Raw genomic sequence first — 22,367 nt, 5'->3', positions numbered from 1 at the left:
TCTGTTGAGATCCAAGTGATTAGCATACCATTTCTCAGTGTTTATAAATGGTGTGCAGTGACTAGGATTTGCATGGTGTAATAAGACCATCCCTTCTTTGGGATGTAGTTTTTGACCCAACCCAAACTGATGAGTTAAGTAGCTAAATTGTGTCTCATTATTCAAGTCCTTTTGGTATAATATGGAAATGATGTCCTTAATGTAAAGTATGATATGTAAACTATAAAATAGAGCCATCAAATTTCAGTATGGTCTGACTGCACGTACACTTGTGTAGTGATCTGGCAGTGATTCATGAACATGATGGGTTCCAGTGTAACACCTGGACCCAGTGCCTTGGGGTGAATAGAATTGAGGGTTTATATGAATAATAACTGTATTAGGCGGATACTGTATGTATATTTTGCTTTGTTAAAAGGACTCCATGCACGTCACACTTAAGTTTTCCCTGAAACATGGAATAGATATGTGCAATATATACAGTGCAGTATGTGTGAATGCATGTCAAATGATCCATGTATTGCAGAAGATGAACTACCTGACCATTAACTTGCCATAGACATATCATAGAATATTAGTAGAGCAAGATGTTTTTTTTAATTAATTTACGGGATATGGGTGTCTCTGGCTAGGCCAGCATTTGTTGCCCATACCTAATTGCCCTTGAGAAGATGGTGGTCAGCTGCCCTCTTGAACCGCTGCAGTCCCTGTGATGCAGGTACACCGACAGTGCTGCTCGGAAGGGAGTTCCAGGATTTCAACGCAGTGACAGTGGAGGAACGGCGATATATTTCCAAGTCAGGATGGTGAGTGGCTGGGAGGGGGCCATCCAGATGCTGGTGTTCCCGTGTGTCTGCTGCCCTTATCCCTCTAGATGGTAACTCTTGTGGGTTTGGAAGCTGCTGCCTAAGGAGCCTTGGTGAGTTTCTGCAGTGCATCTTGTAGGTGATACATACTGCTGCCACTGTGCATCGAGGAGGGAGTGAATGTTTGTGGAAGGGGTGCCAATCAAGCGGGCTGCTTTGTCCTGGATGTTGTCAAGCTTCTTGAGTGTATTCCATCACACTCCTGACTTGTGCCATGTAGATTGTGAGCAGGTTTTGAGGAGTCAGGAGGTGAGTTACTTGCCGCAGGATTCCTAGCCTCTGACCTTCTCTTGTAGCCACAGTATTTATATGGCTAGTCCAGTTCAGTTTCTGGTCAATGGTAACCCCCAGGGTGTTGATAGTGGGAGATTCCACAATGATTATGCCATTGAATGTCAAGAAGTGCTGGTTGGATTCTCTCTTGTTGGAGATGGTTATTGCCTGCCACTTGTGACACAAATGTTACTTTCCACTTGTCAGCCCAAGCCTGGATATTGTCCAGGTCTTGCTGCATTTGGACATGGACTGCTTCAGTATCTGAGAACCATTAGTGTGGGGTGCTTTAGTGGTCTGGAATTAAGATACGTATTGGAGGCTGCATAGAGGAGGATCTTAATATTTCATCCAATTCTTGAAATATCTGATATAAATATGCTTGTTGCTGACGCTGGTGAAATGATTATTTTTGTTACAGATTTTCAGTTGTTTATCCTTCCCTTTATACTCAATCAAGCCCTACTTCTGGAGCTAGTCTGGGTGGTATAGGTTCCCACCCCTCGTGATGTCAAAATGCTACTGGTTTGACAACTTGCTGCTTTTGCTTATATTTATTTGGTCTTTTTCCTGTGCCTTGTGCCTCACATCCACAAACGTCTCATGGTTCCATCAAATAATAGGGGAGAGGTGAAAGGCTGGTTTATATACTTTAAGATAATGCATTGATACTTCTAAGGCAATGTACTTAAAAATACTAAGAAACTGACACACATACTCTCTGGTGTTACAAATGAAATTTCTTCATGCTGTTTCTGCAAGAGAAATCATAAGTTGCATTCATAATCAGTGATGCTTTCTTCATTGCAGCCATTTTATTATTTGTTTTCAGGAAAGCTAAGGATTGTATGAATGCAGAACTATGCAGTCACTGCTTGATTAGTGTTTAGAAATGTCTAAACTACTTGCCTTTGTGTGACACGTAAATGCAGACCGTAGACCTTCACAAACAATATAAAATTAACTTGTCTTCAACTGATGTTGGGCCACACCATGGACAGTTTTAGTACATTATCAACTGTTGGAATTCTCCAGAGTGTATATGCATCTATAGATCTGTATTAATTATGAGCATTTAATTCTGAATACCCCTTTCATCAAAAGTGCTGTGTGGGTATTGCAAGATATAGGAATCAAGTAGATGAACTTTTCCTTGTAACATTTTTAATTGATACTTTCTTATGACCTGTCAGCTTAAACATATTTGTCCAAATGTACATTTTAAGACTTGAGGTACTGCGGTACATTTTGATTTGTATAACCAACGTTTCCTTCCTGTTATTGTGAGAAACTACAACAGCTTGATGATTCGCTGGAAGGGGATTTAAAAAAAATACTGAGATGAATTTAATTTTCATTAAATTTGCAAAGCTCGGAAATGACCATGATACTGGATGAAATCAATTTGTGGGCACTCACTGTTGTGTGTACAGCACCTCCTCCACCCACCCCACCCCCCTCACCATTTGAGAGAATTGTATCTGGGATTTAAGAAGGGATTTTGTCCACTTCATAAACTGATGTGATGAACTGCTGAGAACAGAATAAATGTATTTCCACAAATATTTTCTATATGTGTGTCTGTGTTTGGTGCAGAATATTCATAATGCAGAAAGAGTGTTAGAGTATAGTGTAAATTGTGTGTATAGTAATGAATACAACACATTTTTTGAATTTATAACCATAAGGTTGAGCGATGCTGAAGCAGGTATATTTTCTATTGCTGTTAGAAGCAAACAGGAAGGAGTAAATTAGAAAAGTGTTAACTGGGGTAAGTGGAGAGTTTCCACATACATGGATGGATAGGGTGCATAAGTTGGGGAAGAAGGATGCTCTTAAAATGTGGAGAAGCCTTTAATTTATTCTGAAAATTGAGGGACTATCCCTGCAATTCTGTGCGAGTTTAATTGTTTTCCAGTGTCTCTGCCTAAAGTCTGTCTGAAAGGAGCCTGACAATTTATTGGCATTAAATGCTGAATGGTACATTCATGCTTTAGAATTAAAACAGAAATGGATTGAGACTACCCAAACTAGTTTCTTCACTTTGGTCCTTTACCTTTGTTTGAGGTGACTTCCCCCACAAGGGAGGAAAATTGGAAGGTGAAGAAATTATCGCTGCTCATATGCTGTCCAGAGTAACATTGACAGACTTCTTGTTACAGGTCTGGCCTACTCACTGTATGAAAAGTGTTGAACAGTCTCCTGCATTTGCAAACCAGTTACACAGGAAATAAGAGTAAGTCATTTGGCCCCTTAAGACTGCTCTGTGATTCAACTAGAACTAGACTGATCTTCTACCTCAAAGCCATTTGCTGCACTATCTCTATATTCCTTGATATCTTTTAATATCTAGAAATCTATCTATCTCTGTCTTGAATATACTCAATGACTGAGCCTCCTCAGCTCTCTGGGGTAAAGAATTCCAAAGATTCATCACCCTCTGAGTGAAAAAATTCCTCCTCATCTTAGTCCTAAATGGCCTACCCCTTATTCTGAGACTGTGTCCTGGTTCTAGATTCGCCAGCCAGAGGAAACCTCCTTCCTGCATCTACCCTGTAAAGCCATGTAAGAATTTTGTATGCTTCAATGAAATCACCTTACATTCTTCGAAACTCTAGAGAATATAGGCCCAGTTTCCTCAGTCTCTCCTCATAGGATAATCTCTCCTCTAAGGCCATTCCAGGGATCAATCTGGTGAATATTTGTTGCACTCTCTCTATGGCAAGTATATCTTTCCTTAGACTGTACACAGTACTCCAGGTGTGGTCTCACCAAGACTCTATACAATTGCAATAAGACTTCTTTACTTCTGTTCTCAAATCCTCTTGCAATAAAGGCCAACATACCACTTGCCTTCCTAATTGTTTACACAACGACAACTTGTATAAATACAAGTATTGTCTTTAATATGGTAAAATAGAAAAACATCTTCAGGCACTTCATAAGGAGCACGTCTCAAAATAAATTTGACACAAAGCCACTTGAGATATTAGGGTAGATGGAAGATGTAGATTTTAAAGAACACTTTGAAGAAAGGGGTGGAGAGGCTTATGGCGGGAATTCCAAGTCTTGGCAGCTGAAGGCACAATAGCAAAATTATTAAAATCAGGATGCGCAAGAGACCAGAATTGGATGAGTGCAGATACTCCAGAGTTGTAGGGCCGGAGGAAATACAGAGAAACAAAATCGGGGGAAGCCTTGGAGGGATTTGAAAACAAGGATAAGAATTTTAAAATCAACGCCTTGTTCAAACGGTTCCCGTTTGGATATCAGTGAGCAGAGGAGTAATGGGTGAACTGGACTTAGTGCGAATTAGAACATGGGCAGCAGAATTTTGCCTGACCTCAGGTTTACAGAGTGTTGAACTTGGATCAGCCAGTCTAACTGGCACCTAACTGATAAGTGAGACTGGTGCATGTAGGATGCTCGCCCTGAACAGGAACAGTGAAAATTGGCAGTGAAAGATGCCTTATCGTTGCTTACGTGTTATTTTTCTTTTGCCTCTAGACCAAATATTTTCACTTCACTTCATAACTGCCATTTTCTACTGAGTTAAAGAAACTTTGCTTTATTAGCATTTTCTGCAGCTCAGTTGCAAACTTGTAATGACATATTCAGCAGTATCAATTTAAAACCTAGTACTTGCCTGCTTGGTAACCAATCTGAGAATATCCTATGAAATAAAGATAGACCTATATGGGCCATTGAGTATAGTGAACTGTTTTGTATTTTAAATTTTATATAAACTGTAAGGGTGGTTATTATTGGAAATAAATGTTTGCTAGGTAGCACTTTATTAAGAGAAACTGAAAGTGCTTTTTTAAGTAAACACTGTCATTCATTTTTTTACAAAACAAACATTGGCTGTATGTCTTTGGAAGATGTTGCCAAGGGCTGTATGATCGCAAGGTTTAGTAAGTAGTTCTACTGTGATTTAACTGTAGTCCAAAAGCTGTCACTGTAGGGGCAACTGTATGCTATTGGCAGTTTCTAGCTGTACATTGCTTCTGTTCCCTTTGCAATTTGCAATGTAGCAGGAAAGGCTAACAATGGAAATCTAATGGTGTTATTTTAATATGCTTTTCTAATTTTCAAATAGTTTATTTCCCTTCCTGCCACTCGGCTTAGTATTGTTGCACTTTCCTGCAATCTTGGCATAGCTTTATGTAGAGCAGAGTTCCTATTCCATTAGTTTCTGTTTGAGAGGTAACTGCTCTGATACAAGCACCTCTAAGCATACTTTTCAGGTGATAGGGAGGGATGTTCTTGCAAATGTTACATTTTTGTAATGAGGTTTGTCTCTCACCTTCACAATTTTGATAGTCATGTAATATGGGCTAAATTGCTTATTGTGGCTAGCTACAGTACCTCACCTGTGGGTGATCAGTGTGTTCTATTTACTCGTTCTTTGTGTAACAATACTGAAGCACAACTGCTGGGCCTAGTATCCAATGATGGTTAAAATAAAGAGAGTATTTGAATAAATAATGGTCAACTGCAATAGTGTAATGTTTTGATTTTCATCTCTTAATAGTGGAGCAGAGATATTTGAGATTGTGTGGGGTATCAATGCTGTTTTGAACATTGAGACTGTCATAAGGTTATGAACATATGCAGGCTACAGTAATTGTTGAATTTTTATGTTGGTGTTATTGATTAACAGATTTGTAGCATCTAGAATGTTCTGTGTGAAGCTTGCATCAATCATTATTTTGCCATTTAAAATGATGGGACTTGTGAGAATGTAGAGTACTCCAAGTGAAATGTTAAATACTTAGAACACTAGTATAAAGTGGCATAATCTTTTGTGATAATATTTTTTACTCATTATTTTAAGCAAATGATGCTGATATTGCGCATTGAGACTTCTTGGTGGAGGTAGTATTGCTGTACCTCACTTTGGCCTTGACACTTAGTTTATACTTCCAGATTTATCATCCATACAAAGTGGAAACCCTTTACAGTGATGCTAAGCTCGTTTATGGGCACTGATAAATCAATTAGAAACTGTTGCCTTCCAAGTTATGTGTAATTCACCATGTGGGGAAGAATCAGTGCATGACTCCTGCCTTTTCTTGGGTTAATCTTAATATAGAAATGCGCCAACAGTGCATTAATGGACAATTCAACCGCTAAATCTTGAGTGATCTTCACAGGCTGGTCAGGTTCTGTGCAACCTGGCAGGCTATCCATTCACATTTTAAACTGTGTGTTATATTAGTGGAATCTTGCTGCCATGCTATTCGGTCTGCTCAAGTTTGTAATGCCAAAGCTTAAACACAGTTCATCCTAAACCTTCACAGATATGGATGCATTTGAGTGTACAAGCTGTTCCAGTGGACCCAAATATGTTTTCCATTGGGTCTAAGTTTTAAATTAAATTTTGTAGTTGGCAATGTTACAGTTTTAGGGTTTCTCAGACTTAGTGTCAAGGATCGTACTCTCTTCTGAAGAATCAAAGTGTGACCTTATGCACACAAAATACCTGACACTATAGCATTGCCCAAGTTTGAAAAGTATGCCCATGTTAGTGTCATTTGCTTACTGGAAATTATGTGTTTAGATAAATCAAACTATAACCTATGAATGTGGTTTATTAAAAGTGCATATAAGTGAAGATCAACAGATTGCACTAGGTTACAACATTTTAACTTGAAGTTTCTTGGTTCACGCATAATGGGAAAAAAACATTTTTACCAACTATCCTAATGACTGTGAATCTAAATCAGTTTAGAAAGGACTAAATTTATCCTTGAAATTATTTCTTCACAGGCTCCATGGGCTATAGAACAAAAATTGCTTACATGACAAAAAGCAATGGTCAATATGTTTATCTACTTGGGCAAGCAGCTGTTAATCAGTTAATTTAGAGACAAACAATAACGACTTGCATCATATAACACCTTTAATGTAGTTAAAAGTCTTATGGTGCTTAATCAACAGATATCAAAAGATATCTTTCACAATTAAATAAAGTTGGCATATACAATCGGGTTCAAATAGGTTTGATCTCGGAATCTGTTTCCAACTATATGCCCTCTTTTCGAGATTAAGCCAAGCATAAAAAAGAGCTTGATGCAGTTACAAAGGTGAGTAAACTTACTGCTAAACAATCTTATAAGGTGACAAAATCACCTGACAGATTTAATAGGTGGCTAAGTGTGCAGATTACTGTTAGCAAATGCTAAGGAGAAGCATTGGCATGAGTGACTTTATAATTAAAATGTTAGTGTACTAATTTATACTTTATGACTCAAAGCAGCTCGCAGTTGGTTCATTCTAAGGGGAAGTACATTGGCTTCAATGAGTTTGATGCATCAAGATGGTTTGTGCATTTTTTAAAGAACCTATTTTAACTTAAACAATGGTAGGAGAAAAAACAAACCAGCCAAAAAAGCACAATTTTGTTGCAGGCACTTCATTAAAGTTGTTCCATAGTTGTTTAGAAGTACTAGATATAATCAGAGTGTAACTAAAATTTAATGAGGCAGTAACAGAGGTTTTAAACTCTTGAAATTATTGAGCTTTTGTAACTTTTTAAAGTTTTAAAGTAAATCTTCTAAAATGGAGACCACTTTTTTCTGTTGAAAAAAGTTAAGATAAAGTTCCAAAAATTGGTACAATATCTGAAAATAATGTTTAATGTTGCTGTTATAAAATGATTTTACTTGTCAGAAATTGGCACCTTTCTTGGATTGTATATGGTGACATGCTGCAGCTGACAATTAATAATGGCTGAAATAGGTAAACTACAAATACTAAGAAGTTACAGCAGAAGTTTTATTAAAATGTTTTATTTCTTAACTTTTAAAGACTGAAATCAGAAACAAAATAGTGAAGTAGTTAAATATTTACCTTATTTATGGAAGCACTTCTTCAGACCAAAAACTTGCAAGTTACCAGTCCAACAATAAAATCCTTAGCAAGAGCGGAACTTGAAAAACCATGAGAGAATCCAAAATATTCATGTTTTTAGATGTGATAACATAACTGAAGCTTATGCAGAGCATAAATAAAGGAAAATAGAATTCTGAATAACCCATGTCATTCCCGTATAATGAGATCACAATGAGGAATTACTTTATCTTGAGCCGTTCCAAGTCTAGTTGTATTCTGTCAGTTGGGAGACTTGGGTAAATAGTTTGAAGACTGTGCGCATGTATGGCATTTTTCTGATCTATTGAGTCAATTTGCATCCACCAACACACACAAAAATGGAAGCAATTTAATCAGCAGTGTTTGTTTAGCACTTGAAACTGTGTATGCGACATGTTAGTGCCAACTAGCAAATTAAATTTGCATATGTGAATGCACCTTGTATTGATCCCAAACATGTTTTATTGCAAGCTCTATTGTAAAGTACTTTTCCTAAACCACATAAAGGAAGTTGAAGGAAAAAGTCACTTCTTCCTTCATTGTTTGCAATGAGATATTTCATTTGTTTGTCATGGCAGCAACATGCCACAGAATACCATGAGTAGGACCCAGAAGATCTGTGCTGTCAAAACAGGCTCTACCCTTTGAATCAATTATATTATTAATCTATCATCTTCAAATTACACATTGTGTGCACTAAACAATTTTGCACCAAAAGTGATGCAATGATTATTTGATTCAAAGCAGCTTTGCTAAAAGTTCCTGGAAGTTATTGATTGGGTACTTGACTTGTGTAGATGAAATTGAGCACCTTTCACCAAATGAAGCTGTACATAAAAACTGCTAATATATGTGAAAATCCAAAAAAAAATTATCTAGCCTGTGCACCTTATGATCAAAACGCAGAAAAATGGACCATATTTTTCAGTCAATGGTGGACAAATGGCACTTGCCATTTATTATGCTTACAATTTCCTGCAAACGTTTCATGGACTTTTGAGTGGCAGCTACAGTCATTGGGAGTCTGAAGACATACAAGAAGCAAAATAAGTAAGAGAAAATGAGATTAGTAGAGAGGTATGAGAAAGAAAAAGCAAAGTATTAAATATTTTTTTAAATCCCCATCAATAATATCTGAAAGAATGAGACTCCACACTTGCAAACAACACCTCTGACACTGAAAATTTAGCTTATAAGTAATTAAGACTTAGCACATTATTAAAAGCTCACGGACACTGAAGGGACAATTCTCTATCATTTTCTGATGTGTTTACTGAGTTTCTAATGGATGAGTACAGAAACGTCACTTACTTTCATGTGTTTTAATTGTGAGTCTATCAGCAAGAAACTCATATAATGAAGCTTGTGGAGGAACAGGGCAAACTGGGCAGCAATTTCTGGAGTATGCAAATGTGCATTTAAAATTTAGGCATAGCAACATCTAGAAGAGGTTTAAGCAAATTATTCCCTGAGCTAGTAATAATTGTCTTGAGCTGCCTATCCATCACCACTGCAAGCCAACCATCATACAGAAGAAAATCTCATAACTTACAATATAGGAATGCCTCTTATCAAGCTTTGTATTTTTTTGTGAGCTGTCACATTACACATGAATTTTTACCAAAAATCCTGGAAGGGAGAGTAGGGTAGAGGGGTAAAAGAAAAGTAATTGGTCCTTGTAAAGAGAAAGCGGATGGATCGCTTCTTGTGCTGGACTTGCCATTTAGATGCTTGCCAGGACTACTGCAGTGCGTTCAGCAAGAAATCCTTCCTTATTCTGTCTTCCTCTGTCAGCATCCTGACCTAAATATCTTGCTGAAAACATGTATAGCTTTGACATCTTTTCCACTTGATCAAGGCTGACCTTGGTTTGTGTGTAATATTACCCTTAACTCACATTTTTTCCACTGCTTGAGATCGACACACACTTCAACTTATGCCCCTAATGAAAAAATAATTGTATCAAATACAGACCAGAGCAGTGTATTTCAAGGCAACAATCCACCTTGTTGCAATTTCTATCCTGCTGTGAAGGATAATATAAATATTATATCTGTTTGATTTTTTTTTGAAACAGTCTGCCATTTAAAAAAACAATGGCGTTGTGTCCATCAAGACGATCTGCTGAGCCGCTACCTCATGCATGCATTGATGTGGTGTAATTTTATAGCAATGGTACAAGTATCCTGATGACATAAACACATTTAGTCAGCCAAATGAGGATATTGTACTTCTGTTGGCAGATTGCGAAATCCACCAAAAAGTAGGCCTATGCTCCGAGGAAGCTAGAAAATACATATTTGCCATTGCAAGCACCTGCACATGACTTAGGCCTGTATAAAGAAAATGCACATATAGTTAGATTTTACATCAGGTGCTGGAAGATTGTCTAAATCAGATAGATGTGACTGATATCTTTTTGTTGTCTGCTAGCTCGCCATATCTTTTTATAGCTTGTCTTTATTTGCAAATTAATGGTGACATTTTACATACACCACAATTTAAAGTTAAAACAAATCATAAACAACTTATCTTGTACATCTTAAATGATAAGTCTTAGGCACAGAGTTAAAACGTTATAAATCCTCCAAAAGGATATAGGCCAAGTTTGTTACTGATGTTCTTGGAAGAGTCCTTGGATCTTGATGCTATTTGATGTTGCATTGTCTTGTTTATATAGTTTGACAGAGATTTCTACTTGGTAAAGTGGAGGCTTTTTGCTGCTCTAACTTTAGCTACACCATCGAAAATTCCAAACTAATTGATTTTGGCATTCATACCACTGAACTACAAATGGTTTTGCTTCACCTATGCTGCAATTACAGTGTAAGTGCCAACTGAATCCAAGGTCAGGTCCTGACCTGACACTGAATGAGGGAATCTCATTCTGCTTCACTTGGGAACAGTTTGTACCTTGATACCTGATTTACACTGTTCAAGAGTCAGTGTGAACTCATATCACTTTATATAGATGCTAAGTTTGCAATGTGAACCCAATTTAAGTTTTCTTTGGCAGTCATACCTTCAGCCATTTAGGCCTCGGCTCCCAACACTTATCTGCCTTCCTTTTCCTCTTTTAAGAGCTTCCTTAAAACACATCATTTAAACTAATTTGGTCTCTCCTCCTTTGGCTTGGCATCTTATTGTGCCATTTTCTACGTTAAAGAAGCTACAGAAATGCAGGTTTATGTTCATTTGAGTCTTTGGCTTATTGGTTAATTTGAATATACCAAAATGAGGTTCCATTGGAATCAAAGTCATTTATAGCACAGGAGAAGGCCATTCAGCCCATCGAGTATATGTTGTCTCTCCCTACAGCATTCCAGTCACTCCCATTGCCCCGCTCTATCCCTTGGCTGTGCAAAGTTTATTCCTTCGAGTACCCACCTAACTTCCTTTTGAAATGATTGATCTTCTCTGCTTCCATCACCTTCAGGGGCTGCAGGTTCCAGGTCATGACCATTTGCTGCATAAAAAAGTTCTTCCTCATGTTCCCTTTGCATCTTTTGCCCAGAACTATAAGCTTGTGTCCCCTAGCCCTTCTACCATTAGTGAATTCAAACAGCTTTTCCTTGTCTACTTATCCAAACCTGCCATAATCTTATACACCTCTATCAAATCTCCCCATATTGTCCTGTGCTCCAAAGGGAACAACCCCAGCTTCTCCAAACTAATCTTGTGGCTAAAATCCCCCATCCCTGGAACCATTCTGGTAAATCCCCCCTGCACCTTCTCAAGGCACTAAAATGCAGTGACCAGAACTGGACACTATGCTCTACTTGTGGCCTAATCAAAGCTTTATAAAGGTTCAAAGTAACTTCCCTGATTTTGGACTCAATGCCTCTGTTTGTGAAGCTCATGATCCTATATGCTTCCATATTCTCAATATGTTCTGACATAGTCAAAGATTGATGGACATTCATCCCTCAGCTCCCTCTGTCCCTACACACTGTTTAGAACTGTGCCATTAAATCTGTATTTCCTCTTCCTATCTCTTCTGCCAAAATGTATCACCTCACACTTCTCTGTATTAAATTCCATCTGTCACTTGCCTGCCCATTCTGCTAGCCTGTTGCAGTCAATTAATATCATCCTCACACTTTGCTGCATCTCCAAGTTTGGTATCATTGGCATGTTTTGAAATTTTACACCGTTTTCAGTTCTTCAGGTCAATTTTTTTATTCAAGTTGACGTTGTACCTTCTATTCCATGAGCCTCCATTTTATTAATCAGTCTTTATGTGGTATTTTGTCAAACACTTTCTTCACATCCGTATAGACAACATCAATTGAATTCACTTCATCAGCCTTCTCTGTTAATTCATCAAAATTTTTATTAGATTAGCCAAGCATGATCTGATTTTTTTTTTACAAATCTATGCTGGCTATCCTTAATTAACTTAAACCCCTCCAAGTGGCTGAGACTTTTCTCACTGATTAATGTTTCTAAATTCTGACCCACCACTAATAAACTAACTGGCCTGTTGCTAGGACCATTCTTACACCCTTTCTTGAGTAAGGGTGTCACATTTGCCACATTCCAATCCTCTGGCACCTCCCTCATATCCAGGGAAGACTGGAAGATTATGGCAAGCCCTTGCGCCATCTCCACCCTTACTTCTTTAGCAACCTGGGGTGCAAGCCATCTGGACTAGGTGACTTATCCACTGTAAGCAGAACCAACCTTCCCAGTACCTCCTGCCTTTCAATTTTCACCAAATCCATTGCCTTCACCATCTCTGCTTCTACCAATGTTTTGTCAGATTACTCTCCATAGTAAACAGTGGTACAAAGTACTCATTAAATGTTCTGTCCTTGCCCAGCGTCTCTTGCCCCAATAGGACCCACTCCACCTATTACTATTTGGTTACTATTTACATGGCGATAGAAGATTTTTGAGTTCTTTTTTATGTTGACTACTATTTATCCTCATATTCTCCCTTTGCCGGTCTTATTTTCCTTTTCACTTTCCCTCTCAACCTATTGTATTTGACCTGGTTCTTGCTTGAAGAATTAATCTAATGTGCATCATACACCCTCTGTTTTTGTTTCAACATATTCCCCATCTTCCCTGTCTTCCAAGGGCCCTAGGTTTAGTTCCCTTAACCTTTCGCTCTTGTTGCAATGTAACCTAGTCTGTACCTAAAGCATCTCCTCCTTAAAGGATCAGTGTTATGGCACAGTGGATGGTAAATGCCGAGCTCCTCAAATCCCAGAGGGAAACTTGAAACAGCTGCCACAACTGTCTTGCAATTTGTATTTTTATTTTGAGATGCATACCATGAATTCAGTAGTAATAAGTCCACTGAGTCTTAGTGGTTTTTTACAAAACTAAATTAAACATTTATTAATAGTAGAAAAGATGTTAAGCACATACACAGGTCTACAAATTACTACTATAATAACTCCTAAATCCCCTAATTAATCTGACTCCCAGTTACACCTCTCTTAAGGCAGCAGTACAAACAAATACATTTCAGTAGACCCAGGCAAAGCACACAGTACCCTGGACAGTGATATTCACTCAGAGTTTTCTTAGCTTTGGCTCCTGTAGATAACTTGATGCATAGAGGCAGGAGGCTTTTCACACTTGTTAGATCTTAGAATTTCTTCTTTTTTACACATAACCTCATCTCCTTTATACATGTTTCTCCCTTTTTAATGTAAATTCCATTGTTCCATTATGTCTTTGCAACTTTACTTTTCTTATAATATAAATCTTTCATAGTACTCATATTATCAGTAACCTTTGGGAAAAATAAATACACTGTTTGGCTTAGCTTCTTATGGCTAGGTGTAACAACTTACCATCTCTTTGAATTTCAGATTAACTTAATTTATCTAAAAATGCATATGTACCTCATACCTCACATTCTAAAACTTCAGCCATGTTTACATATTTAGCATTTCAAACCTAGCTTCCCTTTTGATAACTCAAAAGCTCCAGAACAGCTGTCTCCAATTCAATTACATCCCCCACCAACATATTCACACAGAGAAACTAATCCAAACTCCACTATTAACCTACCTTTACAATAAATCACAATAATATTATGAAAATGATTATGTTTTCATGACATCAGCCATTATTACTTTACAGGTCTCAGTCTTTGGCTCCATTTAACCTGACTAGACCCCTTCTCAACCCATTAAAATTAGCTCTCTTCAAATTTTGACATCCTACTTTAGGTTGTTATAACTTAATTGAATTCTATTTTGAATCACATTTGTGGATCTCCTTGTGATTTAAGATGGTGCTGATGGTTCTTTCCTTTTGTTTTTTTGTCAGTTATTTTAATGACTTGCTTAGCTTGATCATTGAGGCTTCACTCAAATAGGAACTGTTGGCTAAATTGCCAGATTTCTGAAGTCAGTGACCCAGAATTTGCAGTTGTAACAAAGGTGAAACTGTCGGTGTTCACCATTATTACTGTCTAAATTCGACAGCAGCTTCCAGTGTCCCCCACACGTATGGAAATCCAGATGCTGCAGTCACTGATACCCTTGTAATGTGCCGTTGCAGTCTTCATAGATGCAGTCAACACAGAATCAGTGAATTGTCATGAACTTTAACCTTTTACACTATTCTTGCTTTAACAAGGCACTGAAAGTGTTATGCTCTGTTGACGAGATGTAACTAAGTTTTTAATTGTTTACTAAGCCATAATTACTGCTGAACAACTTCTCAGGCCCTGATAAACTAATGTGATGAGTGTGGAGTCTCATTCACCAGAAGAAAATGTAAAAATTATATTACTTTTAAACTTTCTTTTGAAAGTTTGATATTTCAGATCTTATCTTAGTCCCAAGTGTATGTCCCAACCTTTACTTACTGTACAGTGATTAAAATTTAAAGTTTCATTCATGCCTTTTACTGATTCCTTTGTTGTCTGTGAGAATTCTGCAACCTGATTGATTTATAAGCCTCCCTGATAACTTCATTGTTGCTGAATGCCACAGGTTCATTATAAATCTGCACCAGATTCAAAGTCCTGTTGGAAGAGAGATAATCGCTGTTGTAGAACCCAGTATATCTTTGTAGGCAGTTTTTGTCCCCCCAAGTTCAGTGGCAAGCGTAGTCCCTTTGCTGCTAATTGCAAAATGTGGGCCATTCAGTAAAATTTTCATTTATAATATTCCTCTGCATATATTATTTAAAGCTTCTGAACCTCGCTGGCTTTAGTATGTACAGACCATTGTTGTGTTATTTTTTTCACAAAATTAAAATCCATAACCTGTTCGTCTTTTCACAGGTCTATCTGACATTGTAAGACAGCAATTAACGAAAATGCTTGATAGACTACACAGGCTTATGCTGCCCTGTAATGTGGCTCTCTTAGCTTGGTTTTGTTTTCAAAGTATATTCTGGACACAAACTTGGAATAATGTTCAAATATTGTCAATTCTAGAAGAATAGTGCATTCAACAACATTATTCCATTTTTTTCAGGTGAAAATCATTCATTGTGATAAAACTTTCTCTGCATCTATTGTAAATGTTTCTCACCACCTTGTACATTATTTCTGACAAATTGCTGAAATATTAAACTAGGTTCTAAGTTAGTTTGGAGGTTCTTATTTATATATCCCAAAGGAATTACGAGCAGAATTGCATTGAATCAATACTTAGCTTTCCCATTTAGGCTATATTGGAGGAACAGAACTTCTCCAGGAAAGACTTTGTAGCATGCTTTTGGACTGGTAGAAATAGCTTTCTTTTTATTCATTCATGGGATGTGGGTGTCGCTGGCTAGGCCAGCATTTATTGTCAATCCCTAATTAGCATTGGGAAGATGGTAGTGAGCTGCCTTCTTGAACTGCTGCAGTCTGTATGGTGCAGGTATACCCACATTGATCCAGTGAAGGATCAGCGATAAATTTCCAAGTCAGGATGATGAGTGGTTTGAAGGAGAACTCCCAGGTGGAGGTGTTCCCAGATGTCTGTTGCACTTGTCCTTTTAGATGGTAGTGGTCGTGGGTTTGGAAGGTGCTGTCTAAGGAGTCTTGGTGGGTTGCTGCAGTAGATGGTGCACACTGCTGTCACTGTGCGTCAGTAATGGAGGGAGTAAATGTTTGTGGATGGGGTGCCACTCAAGCAGGCTGCTTTGTCCTGGATAATGTCAAGCTTTTTGAGCATTAGTGGAGCTCCACTCATCCAGGCAAGTGGAAAGGATTCCACCACTCTCCTGACTTGAGCCTTGTAGATGGTGGACAGGCTTTGGGGAGTCGGTAGGTGAGTTACTTGCCTTAGGATTCCTAGCTCCTGGCCTGCTTTTGTAGCCACTGTATTTATATGGCTGGTTCAATTCAGTTTCTGGATGTTGATAATGGGGGATTCAGTGATGGTAATGCCATTGAATGTCTAGGGGGATTGGTTAAGTTCTCTCTTGCTGGAGATGGTCATTGCTTAGCACTTGGGTAGCATGCATGTTACTAGCCACTTGTCCGTCCAACCTGGATATTCTTCAGGTCTTGTTGCATTTGGACTTGGCCTGCTTTGGTATCTGAGGAGTCGAAGATGGTGCTGAACATTGTGCAATCATCAACGATCATGCCCACTTCTGACCTTATGATGGAATGAAGGTCATTGATGAAGCAGTTGGAGATGGTTGGGTGTAAGACACTACCCTGAGGAACTCCTGCAGTGATGTCCTGAGACTGAGATGATTGACCTCCAACAATCACAACCATCTTCCTTTCTGCTAGGTATGACTCCAAACAGCAGAGGGTTTTCCTCCTGATTCCCGTTGGCTCCAGTTTTTCTAGGGCTTCTTGATGCAACATTTGGTCACATGCTGCCTTGATGTCAAGGGCAGTCACTCTCACCTCACCCTTGGAGTTCAGACATTTGTCCATGTTTGAACCAAGGCTGTAATGAGGTCAGGAGCTGAGTGATCCTGGCCGAACCTAAACGGAGCATCAGTGAGCAGGTTATTTCTAAGCAAATGCCACTTGATAGCACTGTTGATGACCCTTTCCATCACCTTACTGATGATTGTGAGTACACTGAGGGGGCGGTAATTGGCCAGGTTAGATTTGTACTGCTTTTTGTGTACAGGACGTACCTGGACAATTTTTCACGTTGCCAGCTAGATGCCAGTTTTGTAGCTCCACGGGAGGTTTCTGTCCTCCCTGAGCTCGCCTTAGGACACCTGCGTTACGTTGTAGCTTGGCTTGGGGCGCAGCACGTTCTGGAGCACAGGTCTTCAGTACTATTGCCAGAATATATTGTCAGGGCCCATAGCCTTTGCAATATCCTATGCCTTCAGCTGTTTCTTGATATCACATGGAGTGAATTGATTTGGCTGAAGACTGGCATCTGTGCTGCTGGGGATCTCTGAAGGAGGTTGAGATGGATCACCCTTTGGCATTTCTGGCTGATAATTGTTGTAAATGCTTCATTCTCATCTTTTGCATTGATGTGCTGGTCTCTCCCATCATTGTTGTTGGGGATATTTATGGAGCTGCCTCCTCCAGATGGTTGTTTAATTGTCCAGCACCATTCATGACTGGATGTGGCAGGACTGTAGAGCTTAGATCTGATACTTTGGTTGTAGAATTGCTTAGCTCTGTCTATCGCTTGCTGCTTTGCATGCAAGAAGCCATGTGCAGTAAGTTCGCCGGGTTGATACCTCATTTTTAGGTATGCCTGGTGCTGCTCCTGGCATGCCTTTCTGCATTCTTCTTTGAACCCTGGTTTGGTGGTAATGGTAGATTGGGGGATATGCTGGGCCATGAGGTTACAGATTGTGGTTGTATACAGTTCTGTTGCTGCCACTGATGGCCAACAGTGCCTCATGGATGCCCAGTTTTGAGTTGCTAAATCTGTTTGAAATTACCCCATTTGGCATAGTGGTAGTGCCCACACAACATGATGGAGGGTATCCTCAATGGTAAGATTGGACTTGGCCTTCACAACGATTGTGCGGTGGTCACTCCTACTGATAGTGTCATGGACAGATGCATCTGTGGCAGGCAGGTTGGTGAGGATGAGGTCAAGTATTTTTTTCCCTCTTGTTGGCCCCCTCACCTGCTGCACACCCAGACTAGCAGCTATGTCCTTTAGGACTTGGCCAGCTCGGCCTGTAGTGGTGCTACTGAGTGCTCTTGGTGATGGACATTGAAGCCCTGCACCATTCTGTGTCCATGCCGCCCTCAATGCTTCCTCTAAGTGGTGTTCAACATATAGTAGTACTGATTCATCGGCACTGAGGGAGGTAATCAGCAGGAGGTTTCCTTGTCTATGTTTGACCATGAATCTTTGTGGGACCCGGAGTCTATGTTGCGGGCTCCCAGGGCAAACCCCAACTATATACTACTGTGCCAGCACCTCAGCTGAGTGTATCCTGCTAGTGGGATAGGACATACCCAGTGATGGTGGTATCTGGGACATTATTTGTAAGTTATGATTCTGTAACTATGACTGTCAGGCTGTTGCTTGACTAGTCTATGAGACAGCTCTCCCAAGTTTGGCTGTTAGTAAGGAGGACTTTGCAGGGTCCACAGAGCTGAGTTTGCCATTGTTGTTTCCAGTGCCTAGGTTCTGCAAGGTGGTCTGTCCGATTTCATCCCCTATTGACTTTCTAGCAGTTTGATACAACTGAGTGGCTTGCTAGGCCATTTCAGAGGGCATTTAAGAATCGGCCATATTGCTGTGGATCTGGAATCACATGTAGGCCAGACCAGGCAAGGATAACAGATTTTCTTCCCTGAAGTACATTAGTGAACCAGATGGGCTTTTTACGACAATCGACAATGGTTTCACAGTCACCATTAGACTCTTAATTCCAGCTTTTTATTGACTGAATTCAAATCCCACCATCTGTTGTGTGGGTCTCCAGAGCATTACCTTGGATCCCTGACCACTAGTCTAGTGACAATGCCACTCCGCCACCGCCTCCCTTGAAAAATCTAGGAACATTTGTAAGACGTTGGATTTTGAATTAAGAGCTTGTTATATTACTGTTTTGTATGGAGCCAACTTGCAATATATATGAGACAGCAGAAGTGTCTCCAGACTCACTAAGATGCACTTAGTGAAATGGGTTTCTACAGGTCCGCTGAAAGCACTGAGAGCAGCAGTAAATATAAACCAGCACTACTGGCCATAAAAGCAAAAAACTGCGGATGCTGGAAATCCAAAATAAAACCAGAATTACCTGGAAAAACACAGCAGGTCTGGCAGCATCGGCGGAGAAGAAAAGAGTTGACTTTTCGAGTCCTCATGACCCTTCAACAGAACTGAGTGAATCTAAGGAGAGGGGTGAAATATAAGCTGGTTTAAGGTGCGTGTGGGGTTTGGGGTTGGGTGGGGGGAGAGAAGTGGGGGGGTGAGGGTGGTGTGGTTGTAGGGACAAGCAAGCAGTGATAGGAGCAGATAATCAAAAGATGTCACAGACAAAAGAACACAGACGTTGAAGGTGGTGATATTATCTAAAGGAATGTGCTAATTAAGAATGGATGGTAGGGCACTCAAGGTACAGCTCTAGTGGGGTGAAAGGCTAGCAGGGCATAAAAGATTTAAAAATAATGGAAATAGGTGGGAAAAGAAAAATCTATATAAATTATTGGAAAAAACTAAAGGAGGGGGGAAGAAACAGAAAGGAGGTGGGGATGGAGGAGAGAGTTCAAGATCTAAAGTTGTTGAATTCAATATTCAGTCCGGAAGGCTGTAAAGTGCCTAGTCGGAAGATGAGGCGCCTCATCTTCCGACTAGGCACTTTACAGCCTTCCGGACTGAATGTTGAATTCAACAACTTTAGATCTTGAACTCCCTCCTCCATCCTCACCCCCTTTCTGTTTCTTCCCCCTTTTGTTTTTTCCAATAACTTATATAGATTTTTCTTTTCCCACCTATTTCCATTATTTTTAAATCTTTTATGCCCTGCTAGTCTTTCCACCCTACCCCCACTAGAGCTGTACCTTGAGTGCCCTACCATCCATTCTTAATTAGCACATTCCTTTAGATAATATCACCACCTTCAACGCCTCTGTGTTCTTTTGTCTGTGACATTTTTCGATTATCTGCACCTATCACTGCTTGCTTGTCCCTACAACCACACCACCTCCCCCCCCTGCCAACTTCTGCCCCCCACCCAACCGCGCCGCCCCCCCCCCCCCCCCCCACCTTAAACCAGCTTATATTTCACCCCTCTCCTTAGATTCACTCAGTTCTGTTGAAGGGTCATGAGGATTCGAAACGTCAACCCTTTTCTTCTCCACCGATGCTGCCAGACCTGCTGAGTTTTTCCAGGTAATTCTGTTTTTGTTCTACTGGCCATAATTTTGTTGTGATAGCGGTTTCCAAAGTAAGTGTGCTCTTAGTATGTATTTCACCAGCAAGTGAGTGTAAAGCATGTCAGTAGTAACTTTTAGTATTATAGAGCTGCTTCGAGTAGTCCCAAGTGATCTTCTGAATGTTGTCATTAGTATCTGTATATCATTTTTGGCTGTAATACTTAATCAGTTTGTTTTGTTGCTTCCATGTTTCAAGTGAAAATTCTTAATGAATATTTTTCATTAGTCCCCAGCTTTATTTTGTTTTATTTTACTAGCCTTCAGATGGTGTTGCTTATTAATCCTTTTCCCCCTATCATATACAGTTGGTCTCTGGTTCAGTTTTATGTCTGTGGTTTGACTACAAAAGACAGATAGCTAGTTTCTTGCAAGGCAGGAGGAGAAGCTTCCTCTTTTTATTTCACTGCTTCCTGTCAGTTACAGGTGACCCTGCTGTAGTGCCGCATCAGAGGGAACAGTTTCTAACAATTGTTTAAATTTCCCTTTCTTTTCAGTAGATAGTGATAAGAGATTCTGTGATATAGTCCCACAAGCACTGACAGTACTCTGGTATCTTGTTAAAGGTGTAAATTACATACAACTGAAATTTCATCTTAGATTTTCTATCTCTTAATAAAATACTTGATAAATTTCTTTAACACCACCTGGAAGTTCCCCTCCAAGTGATTCACCATCCTGACTTGGAAATATATCACCGTTTCTTCACTGTCACTGGGTCAAAATTCTGGAACTCCCTTCCTAGCAGCATTGTGGGTGTACCTACATCACATTGACTGCAGCAGTTCAAGAAGGCAGCTCACCACCACCTGCTCAAGGGCAACTAGCGATGGGCAATAAATACTGGCCCAGCAGAAGCCCACATCCGTGAATGATTAAAAAAAAACTCCTGTTTAAGCCTTGTGTAAACCACTTTCCATAAAAACAATTGTCTTTGTAACAGTTTATGTAATGGGTGCAAAAGCTGCTTCTGCCTTTAAACCTTTTTTTTCATCTTAATGAAAGGAAGTAATAATGTTAAAAAGACAAAGTTAAAGGCACACTGTCAGAACGCATGCAGCCTCCGCAACAAAGTAGATTATTTGAAGGTGTAAATGGAGGTAAATGGATATGATTTAATTGCCGTTGCAGAGACATGGTTACAGGGTGACCAAGACTGGGAATTTAATATTCAGGGATATTCGTCATTTAGAAAGGATAGGCGGAGGGGAAAAGGAGTTGGGGTTCACTGTTAATAAGGGATGAGATCAATCCATTAGTGAGAACGGATCTTAGATTGAAGGATCAAGACGTAGAATCAGTTTGGGTGGAGCTAAGAAACAGCAAGGGGCAGCAAACATGGGAGGGAGTTGTTTACAGGCCACCAAACTGTAGTGGTGATGGTTGAGCACAGTGTAAATGAGGAAGTTAGAGCTGCATGTAACATGGGAAATAATGGGGGACTTCAATTTACATATACTGGGTAAAACTAATTAGCACTAATGCTGTGGAGGATGTCTTCCTGGAATGTGTACAAGATGGGTTTCTGAAGCAGTACATTGAGGAACCAACTAGGGATCGGGCTATTTCAGATTTAGTATTATCTAATGAGAAAGGGCTGATTAATAACCTCGCTGCAGAGGAGCCTTGAGGAAATAATTACCATAATATGATAGAGTTTTACATTAAGTCTAAAAATGATTGAGTTCATTCTGAAGCTAGGTCCTAAATCTGAACAAAGGGAATTATGAAGGTATGAGGGGCAAGTTAGCTATGGTGGATTGGGAAAATACATGAAAAGATTTGATGGTAGACAGACAGTGGCTAGTATTTAAAGAAGTATTACATGGTCGACGACAAATATTCCTCTAAGACACAAAAACCCAACAACAAACCCACCCACAAAGGTGAATCAACCATGACTAACAAAAGAAGTTAAAGATTGCATTAGATCAAAGGAAGCGCTTTATAAGATTGCCAGAAAAAGCAGTAAGCCCATGGATTGGGAGCAATTCAGAATCCAGCAAAGGATGACCAAGAAACTGAGAACGGACAAAGATAAAATGAATGCAAGCTAGCAA

At 39.5% G+C, this 22,367-nt stretch overlaps 1 protein-coding gene and 1 long non-coding RNA gene across 5 annotated transcripts in view; one reads left to right on the top strand and one right to left on the bottom strand.

Moving 5' to 3' along the window:
* cnot2 (CCR4-NOT transcription complex, subunit 2) overlaps positions 1 to 22,367 on the top strand; it is a 143,733-nt gene that overhangs the window by 38,281 nt on the left and 83,085 nt on the right. The gene's annotated exons all lie outside the window — the stretch shown is intronic.
* The window catches only part of LOC121292995, a 36,308-nt gene continuing 22,891 nt past the window's right edge, over positions 8,951 to 22,367 (bottom strand). The window contains exon 3 of the long non-coding RNA XR_005946411.1: positions 8,951 to 9,039. This is a non-coding gene — a long non-coding RNA (uncharacterized LOC121292995). The remainder of the gene's footprint in view (positions 9,040 to 22,367) is intronic.

Source organism: Carcharodon carcharias, chromosome 21 (genome assembly GCF_017639515.1).
Source record: "Carcharodon carcharias isolate sCarCar2 chromosome 21, sCarCar2.pri, whole genome shotgun sequence".
NCBI lineage: Eukaryota > Metazoa > Chordata > Chondrichthyes > Lamniformes > Lamnidae > Carcharodon > Carcharodon carcharias.
The sequence above is the reverse complement of the archived record's forward strand: the minus strand, read 5'-3'. Positions and strand labels throughout refer to the sequence as shown.